This window comes from Pseudophryne corroboree (genome assembly GCF_028390025.1).
Source record: "Pseudophryne corroboree isolate aPseCor3 chromosome 3 unlocalized genomic scaffold, aPseCor3.hap2 SUPER_3_unloc_35, whole genome shotgun sequence".
In the NCBI taxonomy this organism is placed as follows: domain Eukaryota; kingdom Metazoa; phylum Chordata; class Amphibia; order Anura; family Myobatrachidae; genus Pseudophryne; species Pseudophryne corroboree.
This window is the reverse complement of record NW_026967525.1, coordinates 119,373-136,751: the sequence shown is the minus strand read 5'-3', so window position 1 is coordinate 136,751 and position 17,379 is coordinate 119,373. Positions and strand designations below refer to the sequence as shown.

Here is a 17,379-nt window from a genome sequence, read left to right as displayed (position 1 = left end):
AGGAAATATATTTCCTCCAAATACGGCGATAGTGCTTTGACGTCACTCCCTTTCTAGCCTGAATAAGAGTGGGGATGACTTCCCTGGGAATACCCTTTCGGGCTAAGATTTGGCGTTCAACCGCCATGTCGTCAAACATAGCCGCGATAAATCCTGATACAGACACGGCCAGGGATTTTCCACTAGTAAATCCTGAAGATCTGGATACCAAGCCCTTCTTGGCCAGTCTGGAACAATGAGGATCATCGGAACCTTTGTTCTTCTTATGATCTTTAACACCCTCAGAATGAGGGAAAGTGGAGGGAAAACATACACCGACTGAAACACTCAAGGTGTCACCAGATCGTCCACCGCTATGGCTTGAGGGTTCCTTGACCTGGCACAATAGCTCTGGAGCTTCTTGTTGAGACGAGATGCCATCAGGTCCACTTGGGGAACTCCCCAATGATTTGTCACTTCTGTGAAGACCTCTGGATGAAGCCCCCACTCTCCTGGATGGAAATCGTGTCTGCTGAGGAAATCCGCTTCCCAGTTGTCTACTCCTGGAATGAAGACCGCTGACAGAGCGCTTACCCGTTTCTACGCGCAATGGAGAATCTTTGCGGCTTCTGCCATTGCTGCTCTGCTTCTTGTTCCGCCCTGGCGGTTTATATAAGCTACTGCTGTTACATTGTCCGACTGGATGAGAACTGGGAGACTTCGAAGGAGGTGCTCCGCCTGGAGGAGGCCGTTGTAAATGGCCCTCAACTCCAGCACATTTATGTGGAGACAGGATTCCTGACTCGACCACCTTCCCTGGAAGTTTTCCCCACGTGTGACTGCACCCCAACCCCGGAGACTTGCGTCCATGGTCACTAGAATCCAATCCTGGATCCCGAACCTGCGTCCTTCGAGGAGGTGAGAACCGTGCAGCCACCACAGGAGTGATATCCTCGTCTGGGGAGGCAGGATTATTTTCCATTGCATGTGTAGATGGGAACCGGACCATTTCCCACTGGAACACTCTGGCATGGAATCTGCCAAACTGAATGGCCTCATAGGCCGCCACCATCTTTCCCAGCAATCGAGTGCATTGATGGATCGACACTCTGGTTGGTTTTAGAATTAACTTGACCACAGCCTGAATTTCCCAGGCCTTTTCCACTGGGAGAAAAACTCTCTGTAGTTCTGTATCCAGAACCATTCCCAGAAACTACAGCCGGGTTGTCGGGACCAACTGAGATTTTGGCAGGTTGAGGAGCCAACCATGTTGCCGCAACACCGTCAGGGACAGTGCAATGTGTTGCATCAATCTGTCCCTGCATCTCGCTTTTATCAGGAGATCGTCCAAGTACGGGATAATCATGACACCTTGCTTCCGCAGAAGAAGCATCATCTCCGCCATCACTTTGGTGAAAATCCTCGGAGCCATGGACAGACCAAACGGCAATGTCTGAAATTGGTAATGACAATCTTGAATTGCAAAGCGCAGGAAAGCCTGATGTGGAGGATAAATGGGAACATGCAGGTAAGCATTCTTTATGTCCAAAGAGACCATAAAGTCCCCTTTCTCCAGACTGGAGATCACTGCTCGGAGAGACTCCATCTTGAACTTGAATTTCTGTAGAAAGAAATTTAGGTCTTTTAGGTTTAGGATCGGTCTGACCGAGCCGTCCGGCTTCGGGACCACGAATAGGCTGGAATAAAAGCCTACTCCCTGCTGCGCAGGAGGAACCTTGATAATGACCTGGTTTTGAGACAACTTTTGTATTGGGTCGCACACTAGCTCACTGCTGCGCAGAGAAGCTGGCAAAGCTGATTTGAAAAAACGGCGAGGGGGAACGTCTTGAAACTCCAGCTTGTACCCTTGTGACACAATTTTTAAAATCTAAGGGTCCAGACCTGAGCGAACCCAGACCTGACTGAAGAGCTTTAGACGTGCCCCCACAGGCGTCCCGGCGTCATGCGGTGGACTTGGCAGAAGCCGGGGAGGACTTCTGCTCCTGGGAAGCAGGTGGGCCTGGGTTTCTTTTACCCCGCCCCCTGCCTCTAGTAGCAAGGAAGGCAGAACCTTGACCCTTTCGGTATCTATTGGGCCGAAAGGACTGCATTTGATAATGATGCGTTTTCTTATGTTTAGGGGGGACATAAGGCAAAAAATAAGATTTTACTCACCGGTAAATCTATTTCTCGTAGTCCGTAGTGGATGCTGGGACTCCGTAAGGACCATGGGGATTAGCGGCTCCGCAGGAGACTGGGCACAGCTAAAGAAAGCTTTAGGACTACCTGGTGTGCACTGGCTCCTCCCACTAAGACCCTCCTCCAGACCTCAGTTAGGATACTGTGCCCGGAAGAGCTGACACAATAAGGAAGGATTTTTGAATCCCGGGTAAGACTCATACCAGCCACACCAATCACACCGTATAACTCGTGATACTATACCCAGTTAACAGTATGAAATATAACTGAGCCTCTCCACAGATGGCTCAACAATAACCCTTTAGTTAAGCAATAACTATAAACAAGTATTGCAGACAATCCGCACTTGGGATGGGCGCCCAGCATCCACTACGGACTACGAGAAATAGATTTACCGGTGAGTATAATCTTATTTTCTCTGACGTCCTAAGTGGATGCTGGGAACTCCGTAAGGACCATGGGGATTATACCAAAGCTCCCAAACGGGCGGGAGATTGCGAAGGACTCTGCAGCACCGAATGAGCAACCTCTAGGTCCTCCTCAACCAGGGTATCAAACTTGTAGACTCTTGCAAAAGTGTTTGAACCCGACCAAGTAACAGCTCGGCAAATATTGTAAAGCCGAGACCCCTCGGGCAGCCGCCCAAGAAGAGCCCCTTTCCTCGTGGAATGGGCTTTTACAGATTTAGGGTGCGGCAGTCCAGCCGCAGCATGTGCAAGTTGAATCGTGCTACAGATCCAGCGAGCAATAGTCTGCTTAGAAGCAGGAGCACCCAGCTTGTTGGGTGCATACAGGATAAATAGCGAGTCAGTTTTCCTGAATCCAGCCGTCCTGGAAACATATACTTTTCAGGGCCCTGACTACGTCCAGTAACTTGGAATCCTCCAAGTCCCAAGTAGCCACAGGCACCACAACAGGTTGGTTCACAGGAAAAACTGATACCACCTTAGGAAGGAATTGGGAACGAGTCCTCAATTCCGCCTTAGCCATATAAAATACAGATAAGGGCTTTTGTATGACAAAACCGCCAATTCTGATACACGCCTGGCCGACGCCAAGGCCCACAGCATGACCACTTTCCACGTGAGGTATTGTAGCTCCACGGATTTAAGTGGCTCAACCCAATGCGACTTCAGGAAATCCAACACCAAGTTGAGATCCCACGGTGCCACTTGAGGCACAAACGGGGGCTGACTATGCAGCACTCCCTTAACAAAAAAGTCTGAACTTCAGGCAGTGAAGCCAGTTCTATTTTGGAAGAAATCGATAGAGCCAAAATCTGGACCTTAATGGAACTCAATTTTAGGCCCATAGTCACCTCTGACTGTAGGAAGTGCAGAAATCGACCTAGCTGAAATTTCTCCTCTGGGGCCTTCCTGGCCTCAAAGCACGCAACATATTTCCGCCATATGCGGTGATAATGGTTTGCGTTCACTTCTGTCCTAGCTTTAAATAGTGTAGGGATAACTTCCTCCGGAATGCCCTTTTCCTTCAGGATCCGGCATTCAACCGCCAGGCCGTCAAACGCAGCCGCGGTACGTCTTTGGAACAGACAGGCCCCCTGCTGCAGCAGGTCCTGTCTGAGCGGCAGAGGCCATGGGTCCTCTGAGATCATCTCTTGGAGTTCCGGGTACCAAGCTCTTTTTGGCCAACCCGGAACAATGAGTATAGTTCTTACTCCTCTCCTTCTTATTATTCTCATTACCCTGGGTAAGAGAGGCAGAGAAGGGGACACATACACCAACTGGTACACCCACGGTGTTACCAGAGCGTCCACAGCTACCGCCTGAGGGTCCCTTGACCTGGCGCAATATCCTTGTAGCTGTTTGTTGAGGCGGAACGCCATTATGTCCACCTGTGGCCTTTCCCAACAGTGTACAATCATTTGGAAGACTTCTGGATGAAGTCCCCACTCTCCCGGGTGGAGGTCGTGTCTTCTGAGAAAGTCTGCTTCTCAGTTGTCCACTCTGGGAATGAGCACTGCTGCCAGTGCTAACACATGATTTTCCGCCCATCGGAGAATCCTTGTGGCTTCTGCCATCGCCATCCTGCTTCTTGTGCCGCCCTGTCGGTTTACATGAGCGACCGCCGTGATGTTGTCTGACTGGATCAGCACCGGCCGGTGTTGAAGCAGGGGTCTAACCTGACTTAGGGCATTGTAAATGGCCCTTAGTTCCAGAATATTTATGTGTAGGGAAGTCTCCTGACTTTTCCATAGCCTTGGAAGTTTCTTCCCTGTGTGACTGCCCCCCAGCCTCGAAGGCTGGCATCCGTGGTCACCATGACCCAGTCCTGTATGCCGAATCTGCGGCCCCCTAGAAGATGAGCACTCTGCAGCCACCACAACAGCGACACCCTGGCCCTTGGAGACAGGGTTATCCGCCGATGCATCTGAAGATGCGACCCGGACCACTTGTCCCACAAATCCCACTGGAAGATCCTTGCATGGAACCTGGCGAAAGGAATTTCTTCGTAAGAAGCTACCATCTTTCCCAGGGCTCGCGTGCATTGATGCACCGACACCTGTATCTGTATTAGGAGGTCTCTGTCTAGAGACGACAACTCCTTGGACTTCTCCTCCAGGAGAAACCCTTTTTATCCTGTTCTGTGTCCAGAACCATACCCAGGAACAGTAGACGCATCGTAGGAACCAGCTGCGACTTTGGAATATTCAGAAACCAGCCGTGCTGTTGTAGCACTTCCCGAGATAGTGCTACTCCGACGAACAACTGCTCCCTGGACCTCGCCTTTATAAGGAGATCGTCCAAGTACGGGATAATTATTTCTGCCATTACCTTGGTAAATACCCTCGGTACCGGGGACAGACCAACGGCAACGTCTGGAATTGGTAATGACAATCCTGTACCACAATTTTGAGGTACTCCTGGTGAAGAGGGCAGGTAAGCATCCTTGATGTCCAGTGATACCCTGAGATTCTCCAGGCTTGCAATAATCGCCCTGAGCGATTCCATTTTGAACTTGAACCTTCGTATATAAAAGTGTTCAAGGCTTTCAATTTTAGAATGGGTCTCACCGAACCTTCTGGTTTCAGTACCACTGGAATAGTAACCCCCGCCTTGTTGAAGGAGGGGTACCTTGATTTCACCTGCTGGAAGTATAGCTTGTGAATTGCCGCCAGTACTACCTTTCTCCGAGACAGCAGGCAAGGCAGATGTGAGGTAACGGCGAGGGGGAGTCGCCTCGAACTCCAGCCTGTATCCCTGTGATACTATTTGCAGAACCTAAGGATCCACCTGTGGGCAAGCCCACTGGTCCCTGAAGTTCCCGAGACGCGCCCCCACCGCACCTGTCTCCACCTGTGGAGCTCTAGCGTCATGCGGTGGACTCAGAGGAAGCGGGGGAAGATTTTTGATCCTGGGAACTGGCTGCTGGTGCAGCTTTTTCCTTCTTCCCTTGTCTCTGTGCAGAAAGGAAGCGCCTTTGACCCGCTTGCTTTTCTGAAGCCGAAAGGACTGTACCTGATAATACAGTGCTTTCTTAGGCTGTGAGGAAACCTGAGGTAAAACATTTTCTTCCCAGCTGTTGCTGTGGATACGAGGTCCCAGAGACCATCCCCAAACAATTCCTCACCCTTATAAGGCAGAATCTCCATGTGCCTTTTACAGGCAGCATCACCTGTCCACTGCCGGGTTTCTAATACCCTCCTGGCAGAATGGACATTACATTAATTCTGGATGCCAGCCGGCAAATATCCCTCTGTGCATCCTTTATATATAAGACAACGTCTTTAATATGCTCTATGTTAGCAAAATATTATCCCTGTCTAAGGGGCCCTACACACTGGCCGACCCGCCGCCGAGGTGCCCGACGGCCGATACGGCCGACGAGCAACCTGGCGGCGGGGGGGCAGTGACGGGGGGAGTGAAGTTTCTTCACTCCCCCCGTCACCCGGCTGCATTGAAGTGCAGGCAAATATGGACGAGATCGTCCATATTGGCCTGCATGCACAGCCGACGGGAGATCAGCGATGAACGAGCGCGGGGCCGCGCATCGTTCATCGCTGGAGTCTCCACACTGAAAGATATGAACGAGATCGTTCATATCTTTCAGAATATCGGCATGTGTGTAGGGCCTATTAGAGTATTAATATTATCTGACTGGGTATCAGACCACGCTGCAGCAGCACTATTTATGCTGAGGCAATTGCAGGTCACAGTATATAACCTGATTGTGTATATACAGACTTCAGGATAGCCTCCTGCTTTTTATCAGCAGGCTCCTTCAAGGTGGCCGTATCCTAAGACGGCAGTGCCACCTTTTTTGACCAACGTGTGACCGCCTTATCCAACCTAAGGGATATCTCCCAACGTGACCTATCCTCTGGCGGGAAAGGGTACGACATCAGTAACTTTTTAGAAATTACCAGTTTCTTATCAGGGGAACCCACGCTTCTTTACACACTTCATTCATTCATCGGATGGGGGAACAAAACACTGGCTGCTTTTTCTCCCCAAAAATAAAACCCCTTTTATGTGGTACTTGGGTTCATGTCAGAAATGCGTAACACATTTATCATTGCCGAGATCATGTAACGGATGTTCCTAGTGGATTGTGTATATGTCTCAACCTCGTCGACACTGGAGTCAGCCTCCGTGTCGACATTTGTGTCTGCCATCTGAGGTAACGGGCGTTTTTTTGAGCCCCTGATGGCCTTTGAGACGCCTGGGCAGGCGCGGGCTGAGAAGCCATCTGTCCCACAGCTGTTACGTCATCCAGCCTTTTATGTAAGGAGTTGACATTGTCGGTTAATACCTTTTACCTATCCATCCACTCAGGTGTCGGCCCCACAGGGGGCGACATCCCATTTATCGGTCTCTGCTCCGCCTCCACGTAACGTTCCTCATCCAACATGTCGACACAGCCGTACCGACACACCGCACACACACAGGGAATGCTCTGACTGAGGACAGGACCCCACAAAGTCCTTTGGGGAGACAGAGAGAGAGTATGTCAGCACACACCAGAGCGCTATATAATGCAGGGATTAACACTATAACTGAGTGAATTTTCCCCAATAGCTGCTTGTATATACAATATTGCGCCTAAATTTAGTGCCCCACCTCTCTTTTTAACCCTTTGAGCCTGAAAACTACAGGGGAGAGCCTGGGGAGCTGTCTTCCAGCTGCACCCATCAGTGACCGGAGTGTGAGGTGTACATGAGGAGCAATGGCGCACAGCTGCAGTGCTGTGCGATACTTTGGTGAAGACCGAAGTCTTCTGCCGCCGATTTTCCGGACTCTTCATGCTTCTGGCTCTGTAAGGAGGACGGCGGCGCGGCTCCGGGTACGAACATCAATGGCCGGTTCCATGCGGTCGATCCCTCTGGAGCTAATGGTGTCCAGTAGCCTAAGAAGCCCAAGCTACCACCAGTTAGGTAGGTTCGCTTCTTCTCCCCTTAGTCCCTCGCTGCAGTGAGTTTGTTGCCAGCAGATCTCACTGTAAAATAAAAAAACGAAATATACTTTCTTTCTAGGAGCTCAGGAGAGCCCCCAGTGTGCATCCAGCTCAGCCGGGCACAGAAATCTAACTGAGGTCTGGAGGAGGGTCTTAGTGGGAGGAGCCAGAGCACACCAGGTAGTCCTAAAGCTTTCTTTAGCTGTGCCCAGTCTCCTGCGGAGCCGCTAATCCCCATGGTCCTTACGGAGTCCCAGCATCCACTTAGGACATCAGAGAAAGGATGATTTACCAGCGGTAGCTGTAGATACTAGGTCTGTAAGACCGTCCCCAAACAACGCACCTCCTTTATATGGCAGAGATTCCATGTTTCTTTTAGAATCAGAATCCGCATTCCACTGGTGAATCCATATTGCTCGCCCAGCAGCTACCGCCATAGCATTGGCTTTTGCTACCAAAAGACCAATATCCCTTTGCGATTCCTTAAGGTAAACCGCAGCGTCCTTGATGTAACCCAGCGTCAGCATAATGCTGTCCGGGTCTAGGGTATCTATATCAGATAACAAGGAATCTGCCCATTTTCAATAGCACTACTGACCCACGCCGAAGCAATGACCGGACGGAGTTGTGAACCCGTGGTCGCATAAATGGATTTCAGAGTAGCTTCTTGCTTACGATCCGCAGGGTCTTTAAGGGCTGCCGTACCGGAGGTTGGCAACGCCACCTGTTTTGACAAACGTAACAGGGCCTTATCCACTACGGGGACTAACTCCCATTTTTCTCTATCAGCAGTGGGGAATGGATACGCCACCGGAATTCTCTTGGGAATTTGGAACTTCTTGTCAGGAGTGTCCCACATCTTTTCAAACAGAGCGTTCAGTTCATGAGAAGGGGGAAACGTTACCTCAGGTTTCTTCCCCTTATACATACAGACCCTAGTGTCAGGAACGGTAGGGTCATCCTGGACATGCAAAACGTCCCTAACAGCAATGATCATGTACTGAATGCTCTTAGCTAATTTAGGATCTAATCTAGAACCAGCATAATCGACACTGGAATACGTATCCGTGTCGATATTAGTGTCAGCTAACTGGTCAAAAGTACGCTTTTGTGACCCCGCAGAGTCCTGGACCTGAGACAACACATCATCCACTGATTTCTTATACGCCTGGGTCTGAGCCTCATCTCTCTCCAGCCTTTTATTAATACGAGCCATATTAATATTTAAAGTATTTAACACATTAGCCCAGTCAGGAGTCGGCTGCACCGACGGGGCCACCCTACTGCATGCTGTGCTCCCATTACAGGCTCTTCCTGGGAAGAGCACTCCACCTCAGACATTGTCCACCACACGTGTACAAACACACCGGATTATAGGGGACAGACCTATAGAAGTCAGAGAGACACACAGAAGGAGTATGCCAGCTCACAGCCCAACGCTGCTGTACAGGTCTGGGACAGCTAGAAATTGCCCCAGACTGCAGCGTTTGTACACAAGATATAAATATATATATTATCAATCACAGTGCCCCCCCCCCCCCCTGTTTTGCACCCTGATACTTGTATGCCGCGGTGAGGAGGAGCAGCGTCCGGCAGCCAGAGGAGAGGAAATGGCGCCGGGCCGATTGTGAGCCGAGGAGAAGAAGCTCCGCCCCCTGAATGGCGCGCTTCTTCCCGCACTTTAAGAAATTCTTTATACTGGCGGGGGTTAAGGGGACATAAATGTCTTATAATCACCAGCTTTTTAAGAGGCCAATGCTGCCCAGGGGTCAGTGCCACATACACATAATTCCCCTAGTAGTGCCAGGTACACATAATTCCCCTCGTAGTGTCAGGTACACATAATTTCCCTAGCAGTGCCAGGTACACATAAATCCCCTAGTAGTGCCAGGTACACATAATTCCCCTAGTAGTGCCAGGTACACATAATTTCCCTAGTAGTGCCAGGTACACATAAATCCCCTAGTAGTGCCAGGTACACATAATTCCCCTAGTAGTGCCAGGTACACATAAATCCCCTAGTAGTGCCAGGTACACATAATTCCCCTAGTAGTGCCAGGTACACATAATGTTCTTAGTAGTGCCAGGTACACCTAATTCCCATAGTAGTGCCAGGTACACCTAATTCCCCTAGTAGTGCCATGTACACATAATTCCCCTAGTAGTGCCATGTACACATAATTCCCCTAGTAGTGCCATGTACACATAATTCCCCTAGTAGTGCCATGTACACATAATTCCCCTAGTAGTGCCATGTACACATAATTCCCCTAGTAGTGCCATGTACACATAATTCCCCTAGTAGTGCCAGGTACACATAATGTCCTTAGTAGTGCCAGGTACACATAATTCCCCTAGTAGTGCCAGGTACACATAATGCCCCCAATACTGCAAGGTACACATAATTCCCCAAGTAGTTCCTGATACACATAATGCCCCTAGTATAGGGCCAGTTACATATAATGTCCCTAGTAGTGCCAGGTACACATAATGCCCCCAATACTGCAAGGTACACATAATTCCCCAACTAGTGCCTGATACACATAATGCCCACAGTATAGTGCCAGTTACATATAATGTCCCTAGTAGTGCCAGGTACACATAATTCCCCTAGTAGTGTCAGATACACATAATTTCTCTATTAGTGCCAGATACACATTATAAGTATTAATAAGTGTAATAAGCGACAGAGGACAGAGCGCGCTGTTTCCGGATAAGTGACTTTCTGTGTATAATACACACTAGATACTGAGACTTTCATTCCCCATTATAAGGGTGAGAGGCCGACTATCCGGTGACCCCTGGCCCCCGGCGAGATTCCCCAATAACTTGAAACCACAACGATCTTGGGCAAACTTGGTCACAGCTTTATTGAAAACACACCAATACAGAATAAAATCGCAGGGCAAGGAAAGTATGAGTGAGCAAGGCTCCTATAACCATGTTCGTAAAAATGGGTAGAGGGGTGCCCGGCCCAACCGCGTGGGCGCGACACATCCCGCCCCCCCCCCCCCCCGGATACCTATGGGTGGAGGCGTGCTCAGCTCAACTTTGTGGGCACGCCGCATCCCGCCCCCCCCCCCCCCCGCCTACCAGTGTATGTGGGTGCGTTCGGACCAACCCAGTAGGCACGCAACATCTGCCACACCTGAGGACCCAGACCCCATGTGCATACCACCTTGAACTGGCACGCAGCCCGTGCGACCCAACCGTCCCAGGTCGGAGCCAGGCGTGCGGCCTGGTGAATATGACTGGCCGTCTGCCATCCCCTTACGTAACATTCCATACCATGCCTTGCTCACCACTTTCCCCACGCCGCTCGCAAAGACTGTGACAATTTTTCGATCACAGCACTGAGTGTACCCACATAACATTCCAGTAATAACGCGTTACCCAATAACAGCTCTTGCATATACCTCTTATTTAATGTTGTTGTTTTTTTTTAAACGTGACCTCAACCACAAAATTTTAAACACACATCACAATAAATTACCCCTCACCTGCTTACACCGCAATATGGTTCTACGCACAAGTAAGGCTTGGTATAGCCAACGGCTGGGTAGGTGGGCAACCTTACCGGTAAGAAGTGCCTCCTCTACCGACTGCTGCTCCTTAAGAACGCTGCACCAGTATTGCCCCCCTGCCCGCGACCGCGCTGCCCCACTGGCCCGCTGGCTACCCCAGGTGCCAAAACGGGGACGAGCTCACTTGCCCGCCCCCCTGCCTTTCCCGCCGCCAGCCACGCGCCCCCTCGCGGCCCTCCCCCTTAACCGGCTTGGGTCGCCATTTTGGCGTCCTTTGCCCCTATTACACAGAGTATAAATGTCACCATCACTCTCCTCCCTATACACATACATATTACACACATAGCTCCCATTCATACATACATATATACTCACAGAGGGGTGTGCTGCCCTATATCCTCACCCCTGCTACACAGCCCATGCTGCACCACAGGCTGCTCCAGCTGCACTATAACAAGGCACCAGAGGCTGCTCCCCCTGTAGTACAGCAACCTGACACCAGAGCTGCTCAGCCTATAGAATAATAATAATAATAATATCATTACCTGCTGCCAGACACAGCAATGGCTGCTCTCTGCTCCTGCTGCCTTGTGGGAAAGATAGAAGGAAGGCGGAGCTCAGACCAGGGGGAAATGGACGCCGCTCCTGCCCATGAACCTATTGCTGCTGCCAGATTCGTCTACAAGAAAATGGCCGCCGGCCTCCTCCACTGAGGACATCTAAGGCTATACTAATTACAGAGGGAGGTGTGGCCGGGGTGTTGGACGGGAGGGGCCATTCACCAAGAAGTAGCCTGTGCCAATCACGCCCTATTTCCGGCCTGTGCGTTCCAACTGTCGGCCCGTGCGTTCTACACACAGGAAGTGAGTTTTTTCAGGTCCGATAGGCCACGTGGTTCTAACATCTACCCGGCCAGTCTCCGTCAAGATCAGGTAATGGCGTCTTACTATACAGGGTGAACAGTCTGTGGTGTCCTGTTATTATTATTATACAGGAGGAGCAGCCTCTGGTGTCCTGTTATTATTGTTATACAGGGGGAGCAGCCTGTGGTGTCCTGTAATTATTGTTATACAGGGGGAGCAGCCTGTGGTGTCCTGTTATTATTATTATACAGGGGGAGCAGCCTGTGGTGTCCTATTATTATTATTATTATTATTATTATTATTATTATACAAGAGGAGCGGCCTGTGGTGTTCTGTTATTATTATTATTATTATTATACAGGAGGAGCGGCCTGTGGTGTCCTGCCAATATTATTATTATTATACAAGAGGAGCGGCCTGTGGTGTCCTGCTATTATTATTATTTTTATACAGTGGGAGCGGCCTGTGGTGTCCTGCTATTATTATTATTTTTATACAGGGGGAGCAGCCTGTGGTGTCCTGCTATTATTATTATTATACAGGGGGAGCAGCCTGTGGTGTCCTGCTATTATTATTATTATTATACAGGGGGAGCAGCCTGTGGTGTCCTGTTATTATTATTATTATACAGGGGCAGCGGCCTGTGGTGTTCTGTTATTATTATACCGGAGGAACGGCCTGTGGTGTCCTGCTATTATTATTATTATTATTATACAGGAGGAGCAGCCTGTGGTGTCTTATTGTTATTATTATACAGGGGCAGCGGCCTGTGGTGCCCTGTTATTATTGTTGTTGTTATTATTATTATTATTATTATTATTATACAGAGGGAGCGGCCTGTAGTGTCCTGTTATTATTATACAGGGGGAGTGTCCTGTAGTGTCCTGTTTTCTCTAACGTCCTAGAGGATGCTGGGGACTCCGTAAGGACCATGGGGATAGACGGGCTCCGCAGGAGACATGGGCACTTTAAGAAAGACACTAGTTCTGGGTGTGCACTGGCTCCTCCCTATATGCCCCTCCTCCAAACCTCAGTTTGATACAGTGCCCAGAGGAGATGGGTGCACTGCAGGGAGCTCTCCTGAGTTTCCTGTAAAGAAAGTATTTTGTTAGGTTTTTTATTTTCAGGGAGCACTGCTGGCAACAGACTCCCTGCATCGATGGACTGAGGGGAGAGAAGCAAACCTACTAACTGCGGCTAGGTTGCGCTTCTTAGGCTACTGGACACCATTAGCTCCAGAGGGATCGAACACAGGAACCTAACCTTGGTCGTCCGTTCCCGGAGCCGCGCCGCCGTCCCTCTCGCAGAGCCAGAAGACAGAAGCCGGCGGGTTGAAGCAAAAAGACGTCAAAATCGGCAGCAGAAGACTCCTGTCTTCACTGAGGTAGCGCACAGCACTGCATCGATGGACTGAGGGGAGAGAAGCAGCTCTACTCTCTGAGTTGCAAGGTCCTGCTTCTTAGGCTACTGGACATCATTAGCTCCAGAGGGATTGGTACGCAGGATCTCACCCTCGTCGTCCGTCCCAGATCCGCGCCGCCATCCCCCTCGCAGAGCCGGAATATAGAAGCCGGGTGAGTATGAGAAGAAAAGAAGACTTCAGAGGCGGCAGAAGACTTCATGATCTTCACTGAGGTAACGCACAGCACTGCAGCTGTGCGCCATTGCTCCCATACACCTCACATACTCCGGTCACTGTAAGGGTGCAGGGCGCAGGGGGGGCGCCCTGGGCAGCAATATAAACCTTGTTTTGGCAAAAATATAACATATATACAGCTGGGCACTGTATATATATGTATGAGCCCCCGCCAATTTTACATTTTAAGCGGGACAGAAGCCCGCCGCCGAGGGGGCGTGGCTGCTCCCTCAGCACTCACCAGCGCCATTTTTCTCCACAGCACCGCTGAGAGGAAGCTCCCCGGACTCTCCCCTGCTTATACCACGGTAGACAAGAGGGTTGAAAAGAGAGGGGGGGCATATAATTCTTCGCAAAATTACATACAGCAGCGCTACTGGGCAAACATTAAGTTACTGTGTTATTCCTGGGTTATATAGCGCTGTAGTGTGTGCTGGCATGCTCTCTCTATGTCTCTACAAAGGGCCTTGTGGGGGAACGGTCTTCAGAAAGAGCATTCCCTGTGTGTGGTGTGTCAGTACGCGTGTGTCGACATGTCTGAGGAAGAAGGCTATGTTAGAGAGGAGCGGGAATGTGGTGTCTCTGCCGACAGCGCCGACACCTGACTGGATGGATATGTGGAAGGTTTTAAATGCTAGTGTAAACTCATTGCACAAAAGATTAGACAAGGCTGAAGCTTTGGGACAGTCAGGGTCTCAACCCATGCCTGATCCTATGTCGCAGGGACCGTCAGGGTCTCATAAGCGCCCACTATCCCAGATTGTTGACAGATACCGACACGGATTCTGACTCCAGTGTCGATTACGATTATGCAAAGTTACAGCCAAAATTAGCAAAATCCATTCGATATATGATTATGGCAATAAAAGATGTTTTGCACATCACAGAGGAACCCCCTGTCCCTGACAAGAGGGTACATATGTACAAGGGAAAGAAGCTTGAGGTAACCTTTCCCCCCTCACACAAGCTGAACGAGTTATGTGAAAAAGCTTGGGAATCTCTAGATAAAGGACTGCAGATTTCCAAAAGAATTCTTATGGCGTATCCTTTCCCATCAACGGATAGGTTACGATGGGAATCTTCCCCTAGGGTTGACAAAGCATTAACACGCTTATCCAAGAAGGTAGCCCTCCTGTCCCAGTATATGGCTATCCTCAAAGATTCTGCTGACCGCAAACAGGAGATTGCCCTGAAGTCCATTTATACACATTCAGGTACCTTACTCAGACCGGCAATTGCGTCGGCCTGGGTGTGTAGTGCTGTAGCGGCATGGATGGATACCTTATCTGAGGGGATGGATACCCTAGATAGGGATACTATTTTATTGACCCTGGGGCATATAAGAGATTCTGTCCTATATATGAGAGATGCTAAAAGAGACATTAGTCTACTGGGTTCTAGAATAAACGCTATGTCGATTTCTGCCAGAAGAGTCCTATGGACACGGCAATGGACAGGTGATGCCGACTCAAAAAGGCATATGGAGGTTTTACCTTATAGGGGTAAGGAATTGTTTGGGGAAGGTCTCTCGGACCTAGTCTCCACAGCTACAACTGGAAAATCAAATTTTTTACCTTATGTTCCCTCACAGCATAAGAAAGCTCCATATTATCAAATGCAGTTCTTTCGGTCACAAAGAAACAAGAAAGTGCGAGGTGCGTCCTTTCTTGCCAGAGGTAGGGGCAGAGGAAAAAAGCTGCACAGCATAGCTAGTTCCCAGGAACAGAAGTCCTCCCCGGCCTCTACAAAATCTACCGCATGACGCTGGGGCTCCACTGGCGGAGTCCGGCCCAGTGGGGGCACGTCTTCGGAGTTTCAGCCACATCTGGGTTCACTCCCAGGTGGATCCCTGGGCAATAGAAATTGTTTCTCAGGGTTACAAGCTGGAATTCGAAGAAGTGCCTCCTCGCCGATTTTTCAATTCGGCTCTACCAACTTCTCCCCAGGAAAGAGAGATAGTGTTATATGCAATACAAAAATTGTATCTTCAACGGGTGGTGGTCAAGGTTCCGCTTCTCCAACAAGGAAAGGGATATTACTCGACCATGTTTGTAGTCCCGAAACCGGACGGTTCGGTCAGACCCATATTAAATTTGAAATCCCTGAACCTATACTTGAAAAGGTTCAAATTCAAGATGGAATCGCTAAGAGCGGTCATCGCAAGCCTGGAAGGGGGGGGATTTTATGGTGTCCCTGGACATAAAGGATTCATACCTTCATATCCCCATTTATCCACCTCATCAGGCGTACCTCAGATTTGCGGTACAGGACTGTCATTATCAATTTCAGACGTTGCCGTTTGGTCTCTCCACGGCCCCGAGAATTTTCACCAAGGTAATGGCGGAAATGATGGTGCTCCTGCGCAAGCAAGGTGTCACAATTATCACGTACTTGGACGATCTCCTCATAAAAGCGAGATCAAGAGAGTAGTTGCTTAACAGCGTGTCACTTTCACTGAAGGTGTTACAGTAACACGGCTGGATTCTCAATATCCCGAAGTCGGTTCCTACGACTCGTCTCTCTTTCTTGGGCATGATTCTGGACATGGGCCAGAAGAGGGTTTATCTCCCAATAGAAAAGGCCCAGGAACTCATGACTCTTGTCAGGAACCTATTGAAACCAAAACAGGTGTCAGTGCATCACTGCACTCGAGTCCTGGGAAAGATGGTGGCATCATACGAGGCCATTCCCTTCGGCAGGTTCCCTGCGAGGACTTTCCAATGGGACCTACTGGACAAGTGGTCTGGGTCACATTTACAGATTCATCGGTTGATCACCCTATCCCCCAGGGCCAGGGTATCACTCCTGTGGTGGCTGCAGAGTGCTCACCTTCTCGAGGGCCGCAGGTTCGGCATTCAGGGCTGGCCACAGACGCAAGCCTCCGAGGTTGGGGAGCAGTCACATAGGGAAGAAATTTCCAAGTTCTTTGGTCAAGTAAAGAGACTTTTCTTCACATCAACATCCTGAAACTAAGGGCCATATACAACGCCCTACGTCAAGCGGAGACATTACTTCGCGACCAACCGGTTCTGAGCCAGTCAGACAACGTCACAGCAGTGGCTCATGTAAACCGCCAAGGCGGCACAAGGAGCAGAGTGGCGATGGCAAAAGCCACCTGATTTCTTCGCTGGGCGGAGAATCACGTAAGCGCACTGTCAGCAGTGTTCATTCCGGGAGTGGACAACTGGGAAGCAGACTTCCTCAGCAGACACGACCTACATCTGGGAGAGTGGGGACTTCATCAGGAAGTCTTCGCACAGATTACAAGTCGGTGGGAACTGCCACAGATAGACATGATGGCGTCCTGCCTCAACAAAAAGCTTCGGAGGTATTGCGCAAGATCAAGAGACCCTCTGGCAGTAGCGGTAGATGCCCTAGTGATACCGTGGCTGTTCCGGTTGGACTATGTATTTCCTCCTCTTCCTCTAATACCCAAGGTGTTGAGGATAATAAGACAAAGAGGAGTGAGAACAATCCTCATTGTTCCAGATTGGCCACGGAGGACCTGGTAATGCTCACAGAAGATCCGTGGCCTCTTCCTTTAAGACAGGACCTGTTGCAGCAGGGGCCCTGTCTGTTCCAAGACTTACCGCGGCTGCGTTTGACGGCATGGTGGTTGAACGCCGGATGCTAGCAGAGAAAGGCATTCCGGTTGAGTTCATCCCTACGCTGATAAAGGCTAGGAAGGATGTAACGTCAAAACATTATCACCGTATATGGCGAAAATATGTTTCTTGGTGTGAGGCCAGGAATGCTCCTACGG

General features: G+C 49.9%; 2 protein-coding genes across 2 annotated transcripts in view; one reads left to right on the top strand and one right to left on the bottom strand.

Moving 5' to 3' along the window:
* The window catches only part of LOC134984098 (oocyte zinc finger protein XlCOF6-like), a 108,138-nt gene extending 96,408 nt beyond the window's left edge, over positions 1-11,730 (bottom strand). Inside the window, exon 1 of the mRNA XM_063949730.1 lies at positions 11,663-11,730. The gene's annotated coding sequence lies outside the window, so the exon portion shown is untranslated. The remainder of the gene's footprint in view (positions 1-11,662) is intronic.
* A 223-nt stretch (positions 11,731-11,953) lies between these two features.
* The window catches only part of LOC134984096 (gastrula zinc finger protein XlCGF26.1-like), a 113,086-nt gene continuing 107,660 nt past the window's right edge, over positions 11,954-17,379 (top strand). The window contains exon 1 of the mRNA XM_063949729.1: positions 11,954-12,049. The gene's annotated coding sequence lies outside the window, so the exon portion shown is untranslated. The remainder of the gene's footprint in view (positions 12,050-17,379) is intronic.